At 43.9% G+C, this 23,267-nt stretch overlaps 1 protein-coding gene across 1 annotated transcript in view; it reads right to left on the reverse strand.

Moving 5' to 3' along the window:
* Nucleotides 1-23,267, reverse strand: part of TMEM130 (transmembrane protein 130) — a 227,667-nt gene that overhangs the window by 70,911 nt on the left and 133,489 nt on the right. The gene's annotated exons all lie outside the window — the stretch shown is intronic.

Here is a 23,267-nt window from a genome sequence, read left to right on the forward strand (position 1 = left end):
GTCATTAGTAAATGGTACTTTATGTACACAGGGCCTGTAAATGAAATGCTACTAGTGGAGTGCAGACTCATTCAGTCCTGTCAAGTATCACGCATCGAGTGTGACACTAACGCATTTCAGTGTGGTGCTCCGCGTCACCGCACTGAAATGCATTGTCACGCATTTGATGCCACTCTCTCTGCTGTCATACATAGCGCTAAAACTGCACTACTGGCCACTAGACGCTGCTAGCTTGCGAATGCGCGCCAGACGTCACTTGCAGGCCGGGGCGCGCATTTTCAGCAGCACCGTCACAGCAGTGACTGAGGCTGCTACAATGTATCTAAAAACCCTAGTGCATTCCCGCCCAGCGCGGCGCCAGTCACAGCCTGACGTCAGGGGCCGGGCAGTACGTATGTTACGTTCTGATGCCACCTTTTGGCGCAAGCGGGGGTCGTGGCTGCGTAGGCAGACGTGTGGTAAATAAATTGGCAGATCTGCTTGCACCACAGCGCTGAAATTTTAAAACGGACATGATTGCATCGCGCAAATGGGAGCCAAAACACATGAACTACGACGGATGCTGGAGCCCGGATAAGCAGTCACAGCACGGACCGATGTGCAGCTGCTGAAAGAGTATCCAACTGGAAAAGAGTGAAATGAGACTTCCGGCGCGCGTCTGATTATACCAGGCAGAAAGTTTTAATTTTGCTACCAAAGGTGTGGCGGGTTCCTAACTATCGGAACTACTGCCAACTAGAGCGGAACACTCCTTAAGAGAGGAGACTGACCTGCCTGTGACCCTCGATCTCAAAGGCTCAAGAAACGTGGCAGCTCAAGATGTGTTAACAAAGCTGCTGGCCGAAGCACTCAGCTTTGAGCCCCCCAGGCACCTGTGGAATGGCAGCAGGAAGGTTAGTCACCGCTGTGCCCTGTTTTAATTTGACATTTTTATTATTCCTAAACATTAATGCACACACAAGAAATTTGGGAGCCAGTGCTTTTAATCCCATTTTGTAAAGTGACATGGATGAATAGCATTGACAACATGCTGGCTCTCTTAAAATAAGTGATTTACCTTGTAACACTACGTCGTGAAACAACTCATTTGTGTGCGACTCAGAGTTACTAGACTTCATAAAATTACTTAGGCAGCTCAACTGTGCAGCTGGCTGAGGGGCTGGCAGGTAGCAGTGCGCCAACCAGGGCAGACGGGACTAATTTGGGGTATTAATGAATTGAGAGAGTATAATATTAATACACTACATCAGTGCTGCCCGCTGTGAGTTATGTGACTTGACTTTGTGTGCCTCAGCTGAGGCTTGCCCAATGAATGCCCAGTGCCTGTCAGTGTTCGCGAGTCAGATGACTTTATTGATTTAGTATTACCTTTTTGTATTTAACTGCGCATATCTGCAAATGTGCACAGAACTTTAATAAAATACTTCCTCGAAAATACTTTTTTAATATCCTGATTGCACATTTGTTTAACAGTACTGATCTGGTTACAAGGGCATTAGTGTAGTGGCACCTCCATTTCTGGTTCTTTGGAGCAGTTTAAAAATCATCTTGTAGTTTCTTGTTGCTCAGACGGCTGTAATTTCTGATAGTTATATGTGTGCCTAGTTTTCTTCATTGCTTGATTTTGATTGCGAGAAAGTGTCACTCATAGTCGTTCAAATGTCACTCATAATTATAATGAAATCATGAAAATGTCACACATAACAATCTGAAACCTTGACAGCTATGCTCATTGTGTACCATTAAAGTAGCCTTTTAAAACATAACATGTCTCAGGCCTGCCACTGCAGCCTGTAGTGCTGTTTTAAACTGTTCTTTTGACCTAGCAAAGTAAACTGTTGGTTAGGCCTAAGCCTTCCTTGTTAATATATATATAGCTACCACAAGGTAGGCCTAAAAGCCTCATAGGGCAGGGTACATGTTTTTTAAAAAAAATAGGACACATGGGTTTATGTTTTAAATGTCCTTACAGTGAAAAACTCCCAAAGTTGTTTTTCACTGTTATAAGACTATCTCTCACATCGATTAACAATGGGTTATCATATTACACATAATAAGTGCTAGCTTCAGACTGGGAGCAGATAGAGATATGCTGTTTAGTCTCAAGTGATTATTAATTTAAAATCATCTTTAATGGTGAAGTCGTATTTAAAAGTACAATTTAAAAATTTCTTTTTTTAGAAAGTTCCCATTTTTCTGCCCAATGCCCAAACCCGCTGTGGCTTCTTGCCTGTGTCCTCATAGCTGTCAAGGTTTCAGATTGTTATGTGTGACATTTTCATGATTTCATTATAATTATGAGTGACATTTGAACAACTATGAGTGACACTTTCTCGCAATCAAAATCAAGCAATGAAGAAAACTAGGCACACATATAACTATCAGAAATTACAGCCGTCTGAGCAACAAGAAACTACAAGATGATTTTTAAACTGCTCCAAAGAACCAGAAATGGAGGTGCACTACACTAATGCCCTTGTAACCAGATCAGTACTGTTAAACAAATGTGCAATCAGGATATTAAAAAAGTATTTTCGAGGAAGTATTTTATTAAAGTTCTGTGCACATTTGCAGATATGCGCAGTTAAATACAAAAAGGTAATACTAAATCAATAAAGTCATCTGACTCGCGAACACTGACAGGCACTGGGCATTCATTGGGCAAGCCTCAGCTGAGGCACACAAAGTCAAGTCACATAACTCACAGCGGGCAGCGCTGATGTAGTGTATTAATATTATACTCTCTCAATTCATTAATACCCCAAATTAGTCCCGTCTGCCCTGGTTGGCGCACTGCTACCTGCCAGCCCCTCAGCCAGCTGCACAGTTGAGCTGCCTAAGTAATTTTATGAAGTCTAGTAACTCTGAGTCGCACACAAATGAGTTGTTTCACGACGTAGTGTTACAAGGTAAATCACTTATTTTAAGAGAGCCAGCATGTTGTCAATGCTATTCATCCATGTCACTTTACAAAATGGGATTAAAAGCACTGGCTCCCAAATTTCTTGTGTGTGCATTAATGTTTAGGAATAATAAAAATGTCAAATTAAAACAGGGCACAGCGGTGACTAACCTTCCTGCTGCCATTCCACAGGTGCCTGGGGGGCTCAAAGCTGAGTGCTTCGGCCAGCAGCTTTGTTAACACATCTTGAGCTGCCACGTTTCTTGAGCCTTTGAGATCGAGGGTCACAGGCAGGTCAGTCTCCTCTCTTAAGGAGTGTTCCGCTCTAGTTGGCAGTAGTTCCGATAGTTAGGAACCCGCCACACCTTTGGTAGCAAAATTAAAACTTTCTGCCTGGTATAATCAGACGCGTGCCGGAAGTCTCATTTCACTCTTTTCCAGTTGGATACTCTTTCAGCAGCTGCACACCGGTCCGTGCTGTGACTGCTTATCCGGGCTCCAGCATCCGTCGTAGTTCATGTGTTTTGGCTCCCATTTGCGCGATGCAATCATGTCCGTTTTAAAATTTCAGCGCTGTGGTGCAAGCAGATCTGCCAATTTATTTACCACACGTCTGCCTACGCAGCCACGACCCCCGCTTGCGCCAAAGGGTGGCATCAGAACGTAACATACGTACTGCCCGGCACCTGACGTCAGGCTGTGACTGGCGCCGCGCTGGGCGGGAATGCACTAGGGTTTTTAGATACATTGTAGCAGCCTCAGTCACTGCTGTGACGGTGCTGCTGAAAATGCGCGCCCCGGCCTGCAAGTGATGTCTGGCGCGCATTCGCAAGATAGCAGCGTCTAGTGGCCAGTAGTGCAGTTTTAGCGCTACGTATGACAGCAGAGAGAGTGGCCTCAAATGCGTGACAATGCATTTCAGTGCGGTGATGCGGAGCACCACACTGAAATGCGTTAGTGTCACACTCGATGCGTGATACTTGACAGGACTGTGTCCTGCATCACATGACTGTGAGTGGCTTTGCTGTTGTGGGCTGTGTACTGCTTTCAGACATTGAGACAAAGGGAGCCTGGGTGTAAGGAGAGAGAGTCTTCCTGACAGGATGGTTGGGGAGGAGTTGTACCCTGCCCTGTTTGCACTTCAATGGGCCCTAACTGTTGCACACACAAAGGAACCTGACACCAGGCCAGCCCTTGCCTTTGTCACTCCAGACAGTTTGGATCGCAAAACCCAGGGAAACCAGTTTTGGGGGGTAGGTCTAGGAATTCCCCACACAAAGATTGGCACCAGGGATAAATGTGGCATCTTCATAACCTCTCGGCAGAACATTTCTGGACCTATGGAAAAGTTATAAGAAGGAGTGCCCTGCTGCCGGAAGGCCTGCCCTGCTGTTTGAAGAACTGCCATGCTGCCTGAAGAAGAAAGAGTTGGGCCTGCTAGCCTTGAACCCAGGCTACCCAGAAAGACTCCAAGGGCCATTTGGCTGATCTCCTGTCTAAGCGACAGGGACACCAAATGCTTCCAGTGGCCTGCCCTGTAACTTCTCAACTGTCCAGCACCCACTGGACCTGCTGGGACCTGACTAGGCTCTACTGCTGGCCTCTGCCAGAGTGAGTCCTGATCTCCAAGAGGTGCTCTCCCAGTACTGGTCCCTTGGTTAGCATCAGATCCAACACAAAGCGACACAGATCCTAACAAAGCTGCGCAGCTCCAAACCGGTGGCTTCTCCTGATCAGAAGCTGAGTGATGCAAAACCTTACGGAGCCACACCATGCAGAATTCATCTGAAAGCCGCTCAGGATCCAGTGCAGGGTGACGCTGAGCCCCTCAGAGCTATGCAGCTCCTACACGAGGGCTTCATTGGATCTTATGCAGGAGCAACATGAACACTCACAAAGCAACACTGAGTACACCTCACATCAAAGGCATAAGCTACAACTTGCAGGAAGCAGAACTCGGATCTTTACCCGGACTGCGCTCTCTGGTGGTTGGTATGAACTTTTACTGTGTATCAATCATGTGTGACCAGATACCCATAGCTGGAGCTTTGCATCTTTTGGCACTAGTTTTTAAAATTAATCAAAAACTCATATCTCCAGTTCTTCTCCTTGGATTTTAGATAGTCTTGTTGTCATTTTATTTATTAAAATGTATTCCATTTTTCGTAATTGGTTTGGGATTTTTCTTGGGCAGTGTTTTCACTTTATTACTGCTTATGTGCTGCAGAAATGCTTAACAAGTTGCCTCTAAATCAAGCCTGACTGCTTTTGTGCCAAGTTACCAGAAGTAAGGGCCCGATTACGATGAATGTGAGACCCCCACCGACAGGACGGCAGTGGCAGTCCCACCACTATCGTGACCATGTAATCCGTCTGCCATATTACATTAGCGGGCGGATGGTTGCAGTCAGAAAGACGGACCGCAACGCATCCAATGGGCTCCTTGAGCCCGCAGGTGCGGCAGAGGGGTTTGTATTCCTTACAATAGTGGTAGTGCCCCCCAGGCACCACTGTACGGATTACTATGTCCCTTTACACCTATCTGTCAGCGGAGGTTAACCCGCCATGACCAAGCAGACGGAAAGGAAATTTGAGGGCCCATAGCGGGCCCTCCTTCTCTCCTGGCCCTGTGCTGTGGATTTATGGGGGCACCTATGATGCCCCCTACATATCCCTGTATCATGTGGCAGGCACCGCATGGTTCCTGCCATGTAGTGCAGGATTTTGCATTGCGGCGGGTGCTGCATCCAGCAGCACCCGCTGCAATGCAAAACATAGGCATTGCAATCGCCGTGATGGCATTTGCTTTGTAATGCCTCTGTGGGTGCAGCCAACAGCCTGTCGGACGGTCCCATTCCCAATCGGGTGGCGGATGGACCATCCTAATCAGCCCCTTAGTGACTTTTGAGGTTCATCCTTCCAATGATTGTGTTTGTCATTTAGCTAATAAACCAATTTCTTACAGAACAGATATAACCAATTTCAGTTTAGATCCTCGGACACTGAAGGTTCTGGCATTCCATTTATCGCATCTAAATCTGGGGTAGTTAATAAATGTTTAGATATTGAATTCGTATTAAGTTGTTTGAAGTCATTCACATTTTTTAAGTTAAACATGTAGGTCCTCTGATGAAGATTTTCCTGGTTAAGAACTCTCAGATGAAAAAAAAACCAAGTATTAAATAAAGCTACCACCTAAGCATGGGTGTCATTTAGGGGTCACCAAGCACCATCCATGGAATGCCCTCTTAAGACACAATGATGCAAACCAGTACATAGCGTAACTTTGTGATACTATCTGTTAGAAATTGGGATGCTTGTTTACAAGCCCAGTGCGCCGCCAGAGGTGCACAGTTCAGACCTGTATCTACAAGGCCACGGAAACCCACCCTGAGTAGCTTTTCATGGCCTCGTAGATATGGTGTAAGGCAATGCAGTGCAAGTCGAGCGTTATCTCACATTGCCTCGGGGAGGCATGCGATTGGCATTGCCACGGGTGTTCCCACTCAACGCTGGTGACTTTTGATATTCCCAGATTTACAACATAGCGTAAATCTGAGATTGCGTAAAAACCCTGTGCTTCTATAGCAGTAGGGTAACAGTTGTTTTTGTGAAGGAAGATGTCCCTTCCTGCACAAAAACATCCTGATTGCAATGCAGGCACCCTTACGCCATGATGAATGGGTGCCTGTGTTGGCCCTGTGCAGCCATTTGTGCAACAGTGCAGTGTAGGAGGACAGGAATGCACCATATCTCATAGATACGGCATATTCCTGACCTTTTTGCTTTTTTTACACAGGGCATCGCAGCAAAGTGGTGTGCAGTGCTGCCTTAAATCACATTGTTGTAAATGAGGCCCTGGGTTTCTGGTTGGCAGAGGTATGCACCCTGTCCAAGCAGAAACCACAATCCTTCAGATACACACCCTAAATTAACCTGTGTTCAACCCTTGGTAGCTTGGCGCGGAGCAGTCAGGCTTAACTTGAGAGGTAACCTGTAATATATGTGTGGAAAACTTAATACAGTAAAATAGGGAAAACACTACACAAAAATAATCCACACCAGGTTAGAATACTAGAGCTTGATTTAATAAACATAAGACCAAAAAGGACAAAAATCCAAAGAGTAGAACTGGAGTCATGAATTTGTAAAGAATATCTTGAAATATAGTGCTTAGAGTCATAAAGCACAAACTGGGGCTATCTGGTCAGGCTGGACCAGGTCAAACCAGAAAAGTCACGATGACCACGATGGAGCATGGGGTAGATGCAGGAGCCACGCAGAGCCTGTTGCAAACAGTACAGTTATGGAGGAAGCGTCAATATCAAGGAGCAGTTGCAAGGAGCCGTCGGAAGAGATGTATCAGCATCGATCCAAATAATTGTAGGCGATGCATCAGTTCTGAGTCACGTAGTTCGAGGGGTGTTGGCATCAAACCCCTGGTGATGAAGGCAATGTATTGTCGGCAAGTGTCGCTTTTGGTGCTGTGAGATCCTCGCCAGCCGGTTTCATCCGGCGCAAAGGCAGCACAGCTTGGATTCTTGCAGAAACAGCCAGAAGGGCCAAGGACTGGTTTGACATTACTTGGCAGGCAGGACTCACAGCTGACAGTCCAGAGGTTGTAGCAGGGTTGAAAGAAGTCTTTGATGTCCCTGAGACTGCAGAACAGGATGCTGGCCAGCAAGCACTTGAAGTCACTTTGTTCTGGGGCTGTAGAGATGCAGATTGAGTCCTTCTCACTACCAGGCTATGAAGGCAGCAGGCAATAGGACAGGCACAGAAGAAAAGGAGTCCAGCAGAGTCCAGTAGAGTGACAGTCCTTTCAGCAACACAGCAGTCCTTCTTCTTGGCAGTGTCCACAGGTCAGGAAATGTACTGAGTTGGTGGTGTCAGGGGTCCAATACTTATACCTTTGAAGTGCACAGGGTCCCTGCCTTACCTGCCCTGTCTCCAGGGTCATTAAAGGGGGCATGCAGCTCTTTGTGTAGGGACAGACACAGTCCTATTCAGGTGCTAGAGTCAGCTTCTCCCTCCCATCCTGCCCTGGATGACACATGAGGATGCTAATGGCCCATCAGGATAGGAACGGCCCATCAGGCCCACCTCAGATCTCTTTGTGTGTGACTGTCTAAAAAGAATGCACTATGCCCAGCTGTCATCCACCCCAGACATGTATTCAGAGACAGGCAGAGGCACAGAATAGTTAAGGATAGAAAATGCCAATTTTCTAAAAGTCGTGTATGAGGACACAAGGGACACCCTACTCACAGGAAACCAGGGTACTTTTAGTTTAGCAGGGAACAATGGGTCCTGTGGACAATCAACAAGTAATAAACAATAATAACCGCACAATCACAATAATCAAACGCAAGATGTCAGAAAGAGAAAAAACATATATCACAAATTTTTCATGAAGTCAAGTTGTTTATAAAAATGCGTATTCACATTATCTTAAATCCAGTGCATGGTATCCCAAGTGAAAGTGGAACATACATTTCAAGGTTGTGACATAAAACAAGGTTTCAAAAAAATATGCAAAGACGACCATCGTGTTAATATACAATGAGTGCTCTTAGCAATACCGGCTGGTGCCATTTGAAAGTGGTGAGGCGTAAAATGATTGCCGTACTGCACTGTGGTGAGCGAGCATAGCGAGCGAGCACAAACACACTACAAGTGGTTTATAGGGTTCTCCCCCTGAGAACATTTTGAAACAAGAGTGGATAAATGGTAAATTTTCAAGCAAATTTGAGGAAGCAGGAAGGTTAATAAAACAATACAATTAAATATTTATCATTTAAGAAATTGCCAAATTGTATGAGCTATAGAGGACAATCTTTTCATATGCTGAAGTTATCATTTGCCTATATTAACTTTTGAATACATTGATACATGTGTAATGGTTTTAACTGTACAATAAATACATTAATTGACTGTGCAGTGCTATACATCAATATGATGACACTATTTCCTTAAATTAATTTTCTGTTTTCATGCAACAAAGGCCATTTAAAAAAAAGGGCAACAGTGACTTCACTACAACATTCTGAATGAGAGAGCCACGGGGAGTTGTGTGAGGGAGTGAAACAAAGAGCATCTGTGTGAGGGAGAGTTTATGCTACATAAAACTACAAAAAAAGAAAGAAAGAAATGGCCATAAGCACTGCGTCCTCTCTCTCTCAGATATGAGCACCTGGGCATGGCAGTTACAGACTTTGGTGCATGCTTCAGGGTGGGGCACCAACACAAGTGTGAGGATTCAAAAATAAAGGACCTTGAACAATACCCTGAAACAGCATATACATAGCGCTTAAAGCGATAGGCAAGGCAATTTTTTTAAAGTGTTTAGAGCGACACAGAATAATATGTTCCAAATTCATTTGGGGAAGCCCTGAACGAGGGGAAGAAGAGTGAAAAAACGAATACACGACTATATACATATGTAGACAAACATATATATACAGGGCATACATAACACCAAGGCACTACAAAATAATTATAGCTGCACAAAAATTAAGTACAACATCATATTTATTTAAAAAATCCAAGTAGTGATTTCTATTTTAAAATGTTGACCCACTCACTGAGTAAGAAAACTGGAGCACCAACTCTGCCCTTACATTTCGGTAGGTGAAAACATTTTGTCACTATTTTAACGCCTCCTAAAAAATACTCTAAACTATCTATAAACTATCTAAATACGACTCTCGTGCACTCTGCGGACTGCACAATTTCCCAATTGTCATGCAGTTCTTCTAGTGAAGTCGCACTTGCATGTTTCACATGCACTGAGTGCTGAATATCAGAGCATCTGTAAAGCCAGCGCATTGGAATTCAGTGCTGTATCAATGGCTGCATTTGCCTACACAGTGGCTCCCTAAGATGTTGTTTAGTTAAAATCTTCATGAATCACACTTTTCTCATATTTTCTCACCTCCCAACTGCGTCACTGTGTTTGCCTTCACATCAGGGCGGTGCGCGTTAGCATTAACAGTAATGAGGCAGCTGTAATTAAAACAACACCTTAAGGAAGATGAATAGATGGGAGGTTTCTCTAGTGTCTGTGTAAGCATTAGTTATTAAGCCTAAATCCCTGCAGCAAAATGATAGAAAATCTGGGCTCAAATAAAATTGTTTGGACGTTTGATATCCTATGTAGAGCATTTCATCATGAGAAAACATAAATAAGAGAAAGACAGTTATGCACACTGAATGTCTTCTGCCTGCAGCAGCCTTCGTAGTCACCCAAAAGCAGGAATTATCCAGTGTTGCACGGCCTGCAAAAACCAAAAGGACGTTGCAATGCCCCAGCCTTTGTTCAAGTGTTCTCTTTGGGCAGGTCACACCTTGCCTTCTGGAAACAGTTAATGTTCAGTTAGATGCAAATAACTGCCCTTCAAATTATGATAATTCAATGTCAAACACAGCACTTGGCTTTACAAGCATTCCAGTGGGAGAGGGCTTCTAAGGAGCAGCACGGTAGGCATGCAGGGAGAGGGAAGTGAACTAAGTCTGGTTACCAGTAACTACGAGTCACGCAACAACTTTAGAGGACAGGCAGGAATGCACCATGGATACAATACGAGACATGTACCAGGTTGAGAGCCCATTCATGTGGATCAGGATAGGATCTGTGCTCCACAAACATGGCTTGAGTTTGGCTGATATACAATAATCTTGGGTCATATTTCATATTTATTTGCGCTGTACAGAGAACACGACAGATGGACACATTGGGTAACTCTCCAAAACATTGGGTAATTCTCTGCAACTTTGTCAGGCAATGGTGGAGAGGTTTTGATACATGGACATAGTGGGCTCTGGCCCAGGGCCCCAGCTTTCAGTGGGGCCCTGATAGAGCCAGCTCTGTTCTGTAGAGTCTTGCCCTAATTACTTTGAATAATTCTTTAAGGGATTGTTTCAAATGCTGTTTTCCTTTAATTTATTTTTAATGTGAGTGATGTTTGAAAGTCTGTTACAGACTTTTTGTAGAGAAATGTTGTGTTTATTTTTCATGCAACATCCATAAAAAAGTTTTTTTAGATCAAAACAGGACCTCACATATTCATATGTCACAAAGATTATTTGCAGTAATATTAGTGAGCTGCTGGTGTGTTACAATACGGAAAACACACGTCACTATCCATAAATATTAGATGTTAACATATTTAGAATGTGCACCAGTGTGACTGTGCCCTGTCAGTGACCTGCCCGTACAGTGCATGAAAGAGCTGAAACTGGATCAGAAATTCAAAGGTGTTCTGAAAAGGGGCCCCTAAAATACGTTTGGCCAGATCCCCAAAAATCCTTAAGATGTCCCTGAACAATGGGAGTATTCTTGACTGTTATTTTTTGTTTTAATTTCTTTAAATAAATATCACTAAATTCAGTGGTAAAATCGTATGTGCTTAATTGAGACACTGCGAAATGCTGATTATAAATATACATTTTATTTTCATTCCCAAAGTCTTTCGCATGTTTTTTTAATGACATTTGTTGTCTGAGTTACATCTTCGGAAACCTCAGTTTGTGTTTTGACTCTCAAAAGCAAGCCTCTCCAAGCTTGCCGATGTGCTTCTAACCACCTCCTCCCCTTGAAATGTGGTGTCTCCTTAACCTTTTGCAGAGTTGGTCACATATCTTCCCTGGCCAGGGATTTCCTTTTGGCGATAACCCCCTTGAATATACCCCCTCATCAGATCTTTTCACTCACCTGGGGTTCTAATGGACAACGGTCCTTCGACTCTCCGATTCCTGCGATTCTACTCGTAACCTCTCAAGAACAATGAATATTCGTCCCGAATCAAACATGGCCGATGCCCAGTGGAGCTGCTGTTGCGGCTACAGGAGAGACTGGCCGTTGATCACCCCCTTCGGCTGTCACCTACCCAGCCGGACATTGGGCACAGTTTTTCTTCGGCTCTCCGCTGTGTCTCCCCCTCTTTCCAACAAATCATCGAGGATCTACTGAGGATGGGACAAACTTTGCACGGCTGGTGTTCTGGTGGAGTTTCCTCGGTGGCTGTGGAGGTGATGGGCTGGGTTTTGCCCCTCCAGATGTTTCATGCCTTTCTTGGTTTGCCTGCAGCTGCCTGACTTCCTCCTTCACCTTCCAGATCGGCGACTGGGACGCGTGAGTCTTGCAGCGGAAACAGTTCAGCGGTTCTGAAAACATATGCCCCTGAGCCTGTTACCCTCCTCGAGGCTGGGGAAGCAGCCCCTCCCCCCGCTGGATTCCAGCTGCTGCCTCCCTCTCCCGGTGTTTATGCATAGGCACCTGAGCTGACGTCTGTAGCTTTGCAGAACGACGAAACGGCAGCCCCTGCAGCCCCCAGCGAGCTCACATTGACTACCCGTTTGAGATCGGCGTTCAACCTCCCCAATCCTGTGACTACCCCCCTTCCTAATCCTACTCCGTGGAGTTAACCCCCTTTGTGGTTGTTAGAATTGTTTTTTCTGCCTCCCACCATTTTGTGTTTCTTTTCTGTACCCGTAACCAGGATACTCCATCTTGACAAAGTCAACCACTGGACTGTTCCCCATGTCGCTGGACTGTCTGTTTCATCATTTTGACCCCCCTTCAGGTCACCACCACACTGGATGTGGTGAATGCTGGTCCCCTGACAGTTTGTCTGACTTTCTCTTTTGACTTTGGGTTTCTCTGAAACATTTTCCCCCTCGCGGGTCTGCCTGATCCGATCGTATTTCCAATCCCTTTTTTACTTCTCCCCCTATACACCCCTTCAGAAGTTTTGTCTTTGTTATGTTTTCCTTTAGAACTCATGTTACTGTGTAACAGTCTTTTCCTATTAGTATTTTAGGCTCCAGTAATGAATGTAATTTTGTAACTCGTGATTCCTCATGTAAAGCACTCTGAAACCTCCCGGTCTAGCCAGCGCTATATAACACTCTTCAAATAAATATCAGCCAGTGGGGAAGAGTCAGTCATTCCCCCCACCTTAACATCCAATACACTGAGGGAAAAGTCAGTCATGTGTCAGGCTCCCCATTGAACAGTGAGTCACAAATCCAGAAGGGTGGGGGAAGAGTCTGTCACAGACTCAATTCTAGCAAGGGGCAGGGAATGCGACAACAGCCATGTCACATTCACCTCATGAAGAGAACAGTCATTCACACGACAGGCTGTGCCTGACATGTTCGTGTCTTTACCTCTGAAACTGATCTGTGACTGACTGCCCCAGTCCTACTGTCCGATCAGAGCAGAGACACGCTGGCTTATGGGGAAGTTTCTCTATTTACATGGGAATGTTTCACTCTTTGTAAATGTCTTTCATCAGTGAAGCAGGAAGCGACTGCAGGCTGAGGTCTCCGGCCGGTCACATGGTCAAAGTACAATGACTAAAAACCATCACATCAGGAAACCGTGTGCCCAACAGCCAAATACAAAGCAATTACACATTTTCATGAGGCCGGGAACGTTGCTCGAATTTCTTGCAGTACCTCCATCAAAAAGGCCCGGCACGAGCGAGTTACTTACTCATTTTCCCCAGCTGGCAGCTGCAAAGGTTTTTTTCTATTTCGCTGCTGGTCCACTCACTGGAGCGAAGGTTCAAGCGAGGCAAGTCATTTCGAGTGAAATTCCATCCTGAAATAAGTGCAGTGCGGAAAGCAGACTCTTCGATTCTGCGAAGTGTGTCTTCAAAATTCAAGAAGACAAACTGCGCAGACTCGATTCTTTAGCTTTCCGGCTGCCTTCAGCCTTAAATCCACCCTTTTCTAACACATCACAGAATGAGGCCCATCCCACTCTGTGACACGCTGGGAAAGGGTGAGGTATGGGGTAATCATGCTCTCCAGTCTCCACTGCCTGATTGACAGGAAGTCCTAGAAATACAGGGCTTCAGTGTAAAATGCCTGGGACTCATTTTATCCATGCAGCATCAGGAGGTGGAGACTGGTCCACAAGATTACTTCTTTGCCGAGCTAATGACCTCACAGGCCTCAGGCATGCCCAGGGCATCAATTTAAGGAATGTATCCCGGTCTGCCATGGAAGCAAGCGAGGTGGGGGGCAGGGTGCATCCACCCCTCAGCCAGTAGGCAAAATGTGTGCATGTTTTATTTAATTAAAAAAACAAACTGTTATATATGAAAACAAAATCATTTTATTTTGTCCTGCCCTGGGGCTAAAAGTAAAGGGGGCGGAGCCCCGAAGCCCTCGAGGACAATCCGCCACTGACTCGTAGGCTCCCCGTAGCCTCCTAGTACAATAATAGGGGCTAGTAAATGGTTCACTTTAGGTTGTCGACGATGTTTCAACCCAACTGCCAATATAGGGTCTCTTCACGACCTAACAGTGGAGGGATCCTAGCCGCTATTATTGCATTAGGAGGCTACGAGTACTCATTGTATAATAACATGATGGTCGTCTTTGTGTATTTCCTTGAAACCTTGTTTTATGTCACACTCACAACCTTGAAATATAGGTTCTACTTTCACTTGGGATGGCATGCACTGGATTTAAAATAATGTGAATACACATTTATATATAAAAAAATTGACTTCATGAAAAATGTGTGATATATGGTTTTTCTCTTTCTGACATCTCATTGCCTTTAATTATTGCAATTTTGCTGTTTATTATTGTTTATTACTTGTTTATTGTCCACAGGAACCCTTGTTCCCTGCTAAACTTTCTAAAAGTGGCATTTTCAGACTTACAACTTGAAATCCAACAGTGCCATAAGTTGTACTTTTGAATTCGGAGCCCAGAGACACCAAACCTGATTAATCTATCTTTACCCAATTGGAAATTACACGTATAAAATGTAATAAGGTAATCCCAATGTTAAACTATGGGCGTAGTAAAATAGGAATGTAAGACTTTTTCAAACCTGGACATATAAAACTTAAAAGTACATGTACAACTTTTTGAATACACTGCACCCTGCCCAATGGGCTGTCTCTTGCCTACCTTAGGGATGACTTAGATTTATTAGAAAGGAAGGTTTGGACCTGGCAAGTTGCATTGGCAGTTTAAAACTGCACTACCAAGCCCTGCAATGGCAGGCCTGAGACAAAGGGCTACTGAAGTGGGTGGCATAATCAATACAGTAGGCCCACTAGTAGCATTTAAATTACAGGCCCTGGGCACATGTGGTACACTGTACTAGGAACTTATAAGTAAACTAAATATGCCAATTGTGGATAAGCCAATGTTACCATGTTTCCTAGACAGAGCACATGCACTTTAACATTGGTCAACAGTAGTAAAGTGCCCAGAATCCTAAAGCCAGCAAAAATTAAGTTCGCAAATAAGGAGGTCAGCAAGCAAACAAGTCAGTGGAAATCACACCAAGGATGCCATGCCTAACACTAACAAACACACATCCTCATTTGTGGTGATGTTGGGTCATGCCTTCCTGGAAACAATCAGGGTCAGGGGCCATATGATATCACTTTATGGGGATGTCACTGAGGAACAAGGGTATGTGATGTCACTACCCATGGCATTATGGTGAATCAACACCCATGCACCTGAGAAGCAAGCAAACAGTACGGTACGCATGTTCCTTCTCTGTGGAGTAGGGGCAGGGCATGAGCCCATCAACTAAGGGCACAAACACTGATATCAGTGTAATTGGCCATCCTGGGTGTGTAAGAACATTTTAGATTGTCCAAGTTTTAAACTTCTACTCATCCATTAGTGAACAGCATCCAGAATTTAGACCCTGGGGTATCATTGGAAAGTCACAATAGAGGATGCCTATTATGCACTGGCTTCTTGTTGCCTACCAAGCAAGTTCTAATCTGCTGCATCATACAATGTGTATTCATTGAGGGTCACAAAAGTTCAATTCATTTTGTGACCTTCCATGATTGGTTGAGAACCAAGGTAAGCTTGTGAGGGACAGTAAACCTTCCTCTCTGAGTTTACATTTGCAATATGTTAACATTGTTTTAGAGCAGCTATTGTTGCTTAAATGGACAGGTGCTGCTTTATAAACATATTGACATCCTTGAAGGACACTGGAGCAATGGTCCCATAAATCACTGGGTGTTGCTACCAAAACCACCCAACACAATTCCCAAATAGAACCTGTCTCACAGGGATAGCTTCAGCTTTGAAAATCAGACACCTCTTCAAGGCAAGTGTCTGTATCTGATCAATGGAACCGAGGTTGCAAATCACTGATATAAATCATTGTGCCCCCAAAATAGGAGGTGGTGTCCCTTTCATGAGTCTCCTATTTACGATTCATAATCATTTACAACCCCATTTCTGGGAGCCAGAAAGACTTTTCTGAGTTGAAAAATGGGTTTTCAAATAGCATTACACTGTTGTAGTTGTAAAGTCTGTTTATTTTGTGATTAGAAGGCTGTGAGACTGCAAATGTCTATTTCAAAATGAATATAGAACAAGGTCTTCAAATCAGCTGTATTCGTATTGAGTTACAGGAAGACAAGGGAACCCAAAGGTAATGCACTAAGGACCTTGGGCGGTAACTTATTAGAGAGAACATTGGTCCCTGGTATTTGGAGGATCAGAAGAATAATAGACATACACTAAATAGTAAGTTACAGCCTGATTCATGAAGCTAAATTGCACTCGCAAAGGGCAAGATTCTCAGAATCTTGCCTTTTGCGAGTGCAATTTTGGCATTTGGGATTCACAATCCCAAATGCAAAAATCGCTAATGAAGAATTAGCTAATATGCGAGGATTAGCATTTAAGGAATCTCTATTAGAGATTCCTTAAATGCTATTCATGACACTTTCAAAAATTGCGATTTTGCAAATTTGGGCCGCTATTTACCGAGAGGTCAGACCTCTCGGTAAATAGCAAAAACTTAGAAAAATGCTTTTAAAAGCATTTTTCTAAGTTGCATGTTGCACACACACATGTCCTTTGGACATGTGAGTGCGCAACACCTGTTTCAATTTGCATTTAAGGGGTGCTACAGGGTGTCCTTTGGACACCCCTGGCACCCTTAAAATCGCTATCTTATTTGCGAGTAGTAAATTGCTACTCGCAAATAAGGGATACTCCCCATTCATTCCTATGGGCCTTTTGGCCCATAGGAATGAATGGGGAGTTATTCCTTTTTTTGCGAGTAGGAAATTTCTACTCGCAAATAGAGAACATGTAGGAATCGCTATTTATTTAGCAATTCCTACAGGAATACCGTTTTGCGTGTCCTCAATAGCGAGTCGCTATGATTCGCTATTAGGGCCACGCAGAACGGCCCGTACATGAATCAGGCTGTATGTCCTTTGTCCAGCCGGACAGGAGTTTATTTTGCAGGTATAGGCAATAACACATGGATTTTTCAAAATGACAAGTGGGCACGACCAGTGACCCACAGTGAACAAGACAAAACAACGAAAGTTTTAGAAAAAGGCGAACAAGGCGGTCTGTATACTTGTGCTCAGTGAACAGACTTGATTCAATTTCTTAATCACCATTGCACAAATCATTGTTGGACATTTCTACTGCATATGGTGCTAATTTGTCAACGACGTATCGATGCCGAAACTAAAAACAGGGCATCATCTTCAGGACATGAGCGTATATCATGTTTGTCTTGAAATCATAATAACATTATGCCTTTTAAAACTATCAGGCTAATGTCACATTGGTGCGTCTGTAGTAGGGACAGGATTTTCAAATCCAATTAGGTTCAGGATTATGTTAGTGCATCCGTATTCAGGAAGTACAATTCCAATTATGAGCCCGGTGATGCGAGTGATATTACGCTGTCTGCCGGGTTTCAAGGAGCAGGATGCTCATTCTGGTGCTGGTAGCCAAGCAAGATCGCACCTCCATACGAGACCAGGCCCGATCGCGTCTCGTTGTATGCCGGTTGCTCGATGGCATCCACGGCGGTCGGCGGGCGGGGATCCCCGCTTGGCTACCGGCACCAGAATGAGCATCCCGCTCCTTGAAACCCGGCAGACAGCATAATATCACTCGCACCACCAGGCTCATAATTGGAATTGTACTTCCCGAATACGGACGCACTAACATAATCCTGAACCTAATTGGATTTGAAAATCCTGTCCCTACTACAGACGCACCAATGCGACATTAGCCTGATAGTTTTAAAAGGCATAATGTTATTATGATTTCAAGACAAACATGATATACTCTCATGTCCTGAAGATGATGCCCAGTATATAGTTTCGGTATCGAAAAGTCATCGTCAAATTAGCACCATATGCAGTAGAAATGTCCAACAATGATTTGTGCAATGGTGATTAAGAAAGTGAATCAAGTCTGTTCACTGAGCACAAGTATACAGACCGCCTTGTTCGCCTTTTTCTAAAACATTCGTTGTTTTGTCTTGTTCGCTGTGGGTCACGGGTCGTGCCCACTTGTCATTTTGAAAAATCCATGTGTTATTGCCTATACCTGCAAAATAAACTCCTGTCCGGCTGGACAAAGGACATACTTACTATTTAGTGTATGTCTATTATTCTTCTGATCCTCCAAATACCAGGGACCACTGTTCTCTATAATAAGTATATTGAGAGCAAACCCATGAAGCAGGTAAACTAGATAGATCAGACATCTGGGAAATAAGTTAAACAAATAGAAAAAAGTTGAACATTGAGGGAGGTCACAATAGCGGAGTGTATATATAAAGGCGGAAGCTTCAAAATCTAATGCTTGTGATTTATTAAAAAAATATTAATGTGTCTATACAAGAGGATGATCACTAATGCACTGTATAACTGAATTAAAATCTGAGGATCGACAGTGTCAAATGTCCCAGAATTTTAAGTAAGATCAGCATGCCAATACCAACTTAATCAGTGCAAGCATTGGTAACAATAAACCCAGGGTATTTGGACAAAATATCGACCTATTAATATGGAGATACACAAATGTCGAGTTTTTAATATTGTGACATAAATATTGTGATGCAGAAATATCATTGACAAGAATATCGATTTTTGGGGTAAGTAATATCATTTTCAAGAATATCTGTGTTTATAATATTGTTTTCAATAATATAGTTGTTATAAATATCGTTTTTAAATTATCTTTTTGTGTTTTAGTTCATACAATAATTTTAGATGTTAAATAGTGTTTGTATAATTGTTGGCAATATTTTTAAATATAATTTGCAATTTAAAGTTGTTTATAATTAAATATTACTAGTAATTTATAGTGTTGTAGCAGGTTGTGAGGTTTATAGGGGTACAGGGTGGGAAAGTAATTGAGTGTGTATAATTATTAATAGATTTTTAGTTTATTTTTAATGATTTAATTTACCAATAATTATGTAAATAGTGTAATTATTATATTTTTAAGTCATTCTTTTTGTTGTGGGTTGTTTGGTTTGTAGGGATATAGGATGGGAAGTTAACTGAGTAATGATTTATTAATAATTAATCATTCATTTATTAATATTTTATTACATTGTTTTCTAATTATGCATTTGTTGTACATATTCTATATTTTAAGAGTTCATTTAGGTGCAGGTTGTTGGGTTTGTAGGGGTAGAGAGTGTGAATTAATTAATGTTTAACATTTTTAATAATCATGTAAATTGTTTAGTTGTGTTTTTAATTTGATATATATACATTTTATATTAAGAGTAGTATATTTCTGGTCAACTAATAAGGTTATTAAAATATGTTATGTGTTTGTAGTGAAGGACTTTCCCTACTGTTGCACAGACTGCAGTAGTAATAGTAAATCTATCGCTTCCGAAGTCCAATAGTTTCCCAACTGTTGCACAAACTGGAGGTGGAATAAGAAATGTTCTCTGAAGTCCAAATCTTTAGCTACTGTTGCAGAAACTGGAGTTGGAATAGTAAATGTTACCTATCCGAAGTGCAACACTTTCCCTTCTGTTGCACAGAGTGGTGTGGGAAAAGTAAATGTAACCCATTTGAAGTCCAATGCTTTCCCTACAGTTGCACAGACTGGAGCCAGAATAGTAAATTCAACCCCTCCGAAGTCCAACACGTTTTCTACTGTTCCAATGACTGGGGGGATAGTACATGTTACCCCTTCCAATTCTAACACTCTCCCTACTGATGCACAAACCGGAGTGGGAATAGTGTATTTTTTTATTTTCATAATGAAATAATTATTTTTAAATTGTTAAAAATAGTATTATTTGTTTGTTTAATTGTACAACATGTGTTTGTATATAGATTTTTTTAAATAGTTGTAATATGCTTGATACATGTTTTTAATTGTATTGTTTCTATATATTTAATTAATTTAGTCATTTAGTTTAATGTTTTGGAATTGTGTTTAAATATTTTTAATGTTTCATTTAGATATATAATTATATACTACAAGCACCAAGATTCACTGAGCGTATGCCCACTGGGGTGGGATATTTAATTATGCGTGTAGTTCACCTCAGCTGCTATTTTTCCTTCTAGCCAGTGAACAAGGGCAATAGGATGCCTGAAACGCATCTGGCTGTGTTATATGTAATGTAATGTAAAAAAAATTTATAAAGCGCAACATACACCGGTCGGTTTCTTGGCGCTGTTCATTAAATCAGAAGGAGACATAGAAAGAAGGGCAAGGGAGCAAGGGAGCTTATGTGTAAGCACCGCGGAAGAGGTGAGTCGTTAGGAGAGACCTGAAGTGAGGGTAAGAGGGGGGAAAGTCTAAGTTCCGGGGGGAGAGAGTTCCAGAATGAGGGGGCCAGAAAAGAAAATCTGAGGCCTCCGTGCTTTTTGCGTCTGAACCTGGGCGTCTGAAGGAGAGCATGGTGGGAGGATCGAAGGAGTCTGGAAGGGACGTACGAGTGCAGAAGCGACGAGATGAAAGAGGGGCCGATGCCGGCCAGGGATTTGTGAGTCAAGCAGCCTAGTTTGAATTGACAACGCTCTGATACAGGAAGCCAGTGCAGGGCACTAAGTAAAGGACGGACGTGGTGATGTTTGGGTTGGTGGTAGATGAGGCGTGCTGCCTGATTCTGTATCATCTGAAGTCTTTTGATTTGGTATTGCGGGATACCTGCGTACAAGGCATTGGCATAGTCAATCCGAGAGATGACTAATGCCAGCAACGTCAGGGTAAGGGCTTCGGTGGTCAGAAAATGGGCAATTTTGCGAATTTTTCTGAGCTGGTGGAAGCAGGAAGACACTGTAGCACTGACCTGATGTTGCATGGAGAGATCATGAGAAATGTAGACCCCCAAGCTTTTGACCTTGTCAGCAGGGCGGGGGGAGGGGCCAAGGGCAGGGGGCCAGAAAGTGGAGTTCCAGGGGTTGGATGGGCCTCCGACAAGAACAAGCTCCGTCTTGTCGGGATTAAGTTTGAGATGGTGAGTGCCCATCCAATTGCTGATATGACAGAGGGTAGACTGGAAGTCCTGAGCCGCATCCTGCGAGGAGTCAAGATTGAAGATGAGCTGAATGTCATCTGCATAGTTAAATGCAGTGACATTCCTTCCCCGGAGGGAGCGGATCAAGGGGGTGAGGTACAAATTAAAAAGAAGTGGGGACAGAGACGAACCCTGTGGCACACCGCAGGTGAGTTTCATCCTGTCAGCCGAAAAATGAGAGAGTCGAACAGATTGGTGGCGGTTCGTCAGAAATGAGCGGACCCAGTCAAGGGCCGTCCCTCCGATACCAGCCTCTTTGACACGGTCGACCAAGATGGTGTGGTCGACCGTGTCAAAGGCCGCCGACAGGTCCAGAAGAATCAGGGCTTGGTGGGTGTTAGAGTCAGCGCCTCTGCGGAGTTCCTCCATTACAGAGAGAATGACCGCCTCTGTCGAATGGGCGGGTCTGAACCCGGCCTGCTGGGGGTCCAAGAAGTTGGAGTCCTCAATAAAAGAACTGAGGATACTAGTTACGTACGTCTCGAGTACCTTGCTTAGGTAGGGTAAAAGGGAGATGGGGCGGAAGTTGCCCATGACCGTAGGGTCGGCAGTGGGTTTCTTTAGAATGGGAACTACCTCTGCGTTCTTAAAATGGCTGGGGACCTCTCCGAGCAGGAGAGAACTGTTCAGGAGGGCCAGAGGAGAAGTGGGGCAGGCTGAGAAAGCGGCCTGGAGAATTGCGGTGGGGCAGCAGTCTGTGGGGGAGCCAGAGGAAACTTTGTTAAGCAGGGCGATGAAAACGTCTTCTGATAGGGGGGGGAACTGAGTCAGAGAGTAAGAGTTGGTGGAGGGAGCAGCCTCAGTGAGGGGTATAGTCAGGGGTATGGAAGAGATACTATTTTTGATTTTGCTAATTTTTTCAATGAAGAAGCAATTGAGGGAATCGCAGAGTGCCTGAGATGGAAGGGGTTTGATGGTCACCCTATCTGGATGTGAGAGTTCTTCTACAATGGCGAAGATGTCTTTTGATTTTTGCGCAGAGTTGAGGATTTTGGTGGAAAAATAGGTGGTTTTGGTGGCAGAGATTGCTCGTTTATATTCTCCCAGTAATTTTAGAAAAGGTGGTTTTTCTAAGGGATCATAACTTCTACGCCAGTGACGCTCGGCTTGGCGGAGACCGAGTTTTAAAGATTTAAGGTTGTCAGAGAACCAGCGATGTGCGTCGTGAGGGCGCTTGGTTCTAATTAGCTTGAGGGGGGCGACCTTGTCACTGGCGGATTCTAGCCAATTAACGAGTGCAGCTGCTTGGGAATCGATAGAACCAGAGCTGGGCGGAGCTGACGAAGTTAGAGAGGTAAGGAATAAGTCAAGGTCTGCTTTGTTCCAGTTTCTAGCCAAGAGGCTAGTGCCTCGACTGTGAGGGGGCGGGGGAGGGACCAGGAGGAGGAAGGAAATTAGGTGATGGTCTGACCAGTGACAAGGTGTGATCATGAGTGACTTAATATCGAGATTATAGGTCCACACCTGATCTAAAATATGGCCCTTGAAGTGAGTGGGTGAATGAACGTGTTGAAGACCATTGAGTCCAGTTAATAAGTCAGTAAAAGCCAGACATTGCGGGCTTTCATGGGCGTCTGACGGCCAGTAGTTAAAATCACCCAGGACCAGAAGTTTAGAGTTATTAATTGTGAGCTGGGAAAGCAAGTCACCAAAGTGAGAAGAGAAATTGGGCATGGGTTGGGGGGGACGGTATACCAGGACACAGATTAAAGGGGATACAGAGGAATCAAATCTAATAACTTGGCAGTCCACCTGAGGAATGGTGAGTAAAGAGAGGGAAGTGAACCTGAGGGGAAGTTTGATAATGGCGGCTACGCCGCCTCCTGGTTTGTCAGCAGGCCGATTGACTTGGAGTATGTAATACCCCGGAGGAATGGCAGCCAAGATGTCAGGAGACGAGTCCTCATTCAACCAGGTCTCGGTTAGGAGAAGGACGTCAGGTCGGTCTGAGTCCAGGAGGTGGAAGATGTCGAGTTGGTGACTGACTAGTGATCGAGTATTAAGATAAATAATTGCTAATTCCACGTTAGCGGATGTCTGAGC

Source organism: Lissotriton helveticus, chromosome 10, assembly GCF_964261635.1.
Source record: "Lissotriton helveticus chromosome 10, aLisHel1.1, whole genome shotgun sequence".
Lineage (NCBI taxonomy): Eukaryota > Metazoa > Chordata > Amphibia > Caudata > Salamandridae > Lissotriton > Lissotriton helveticus.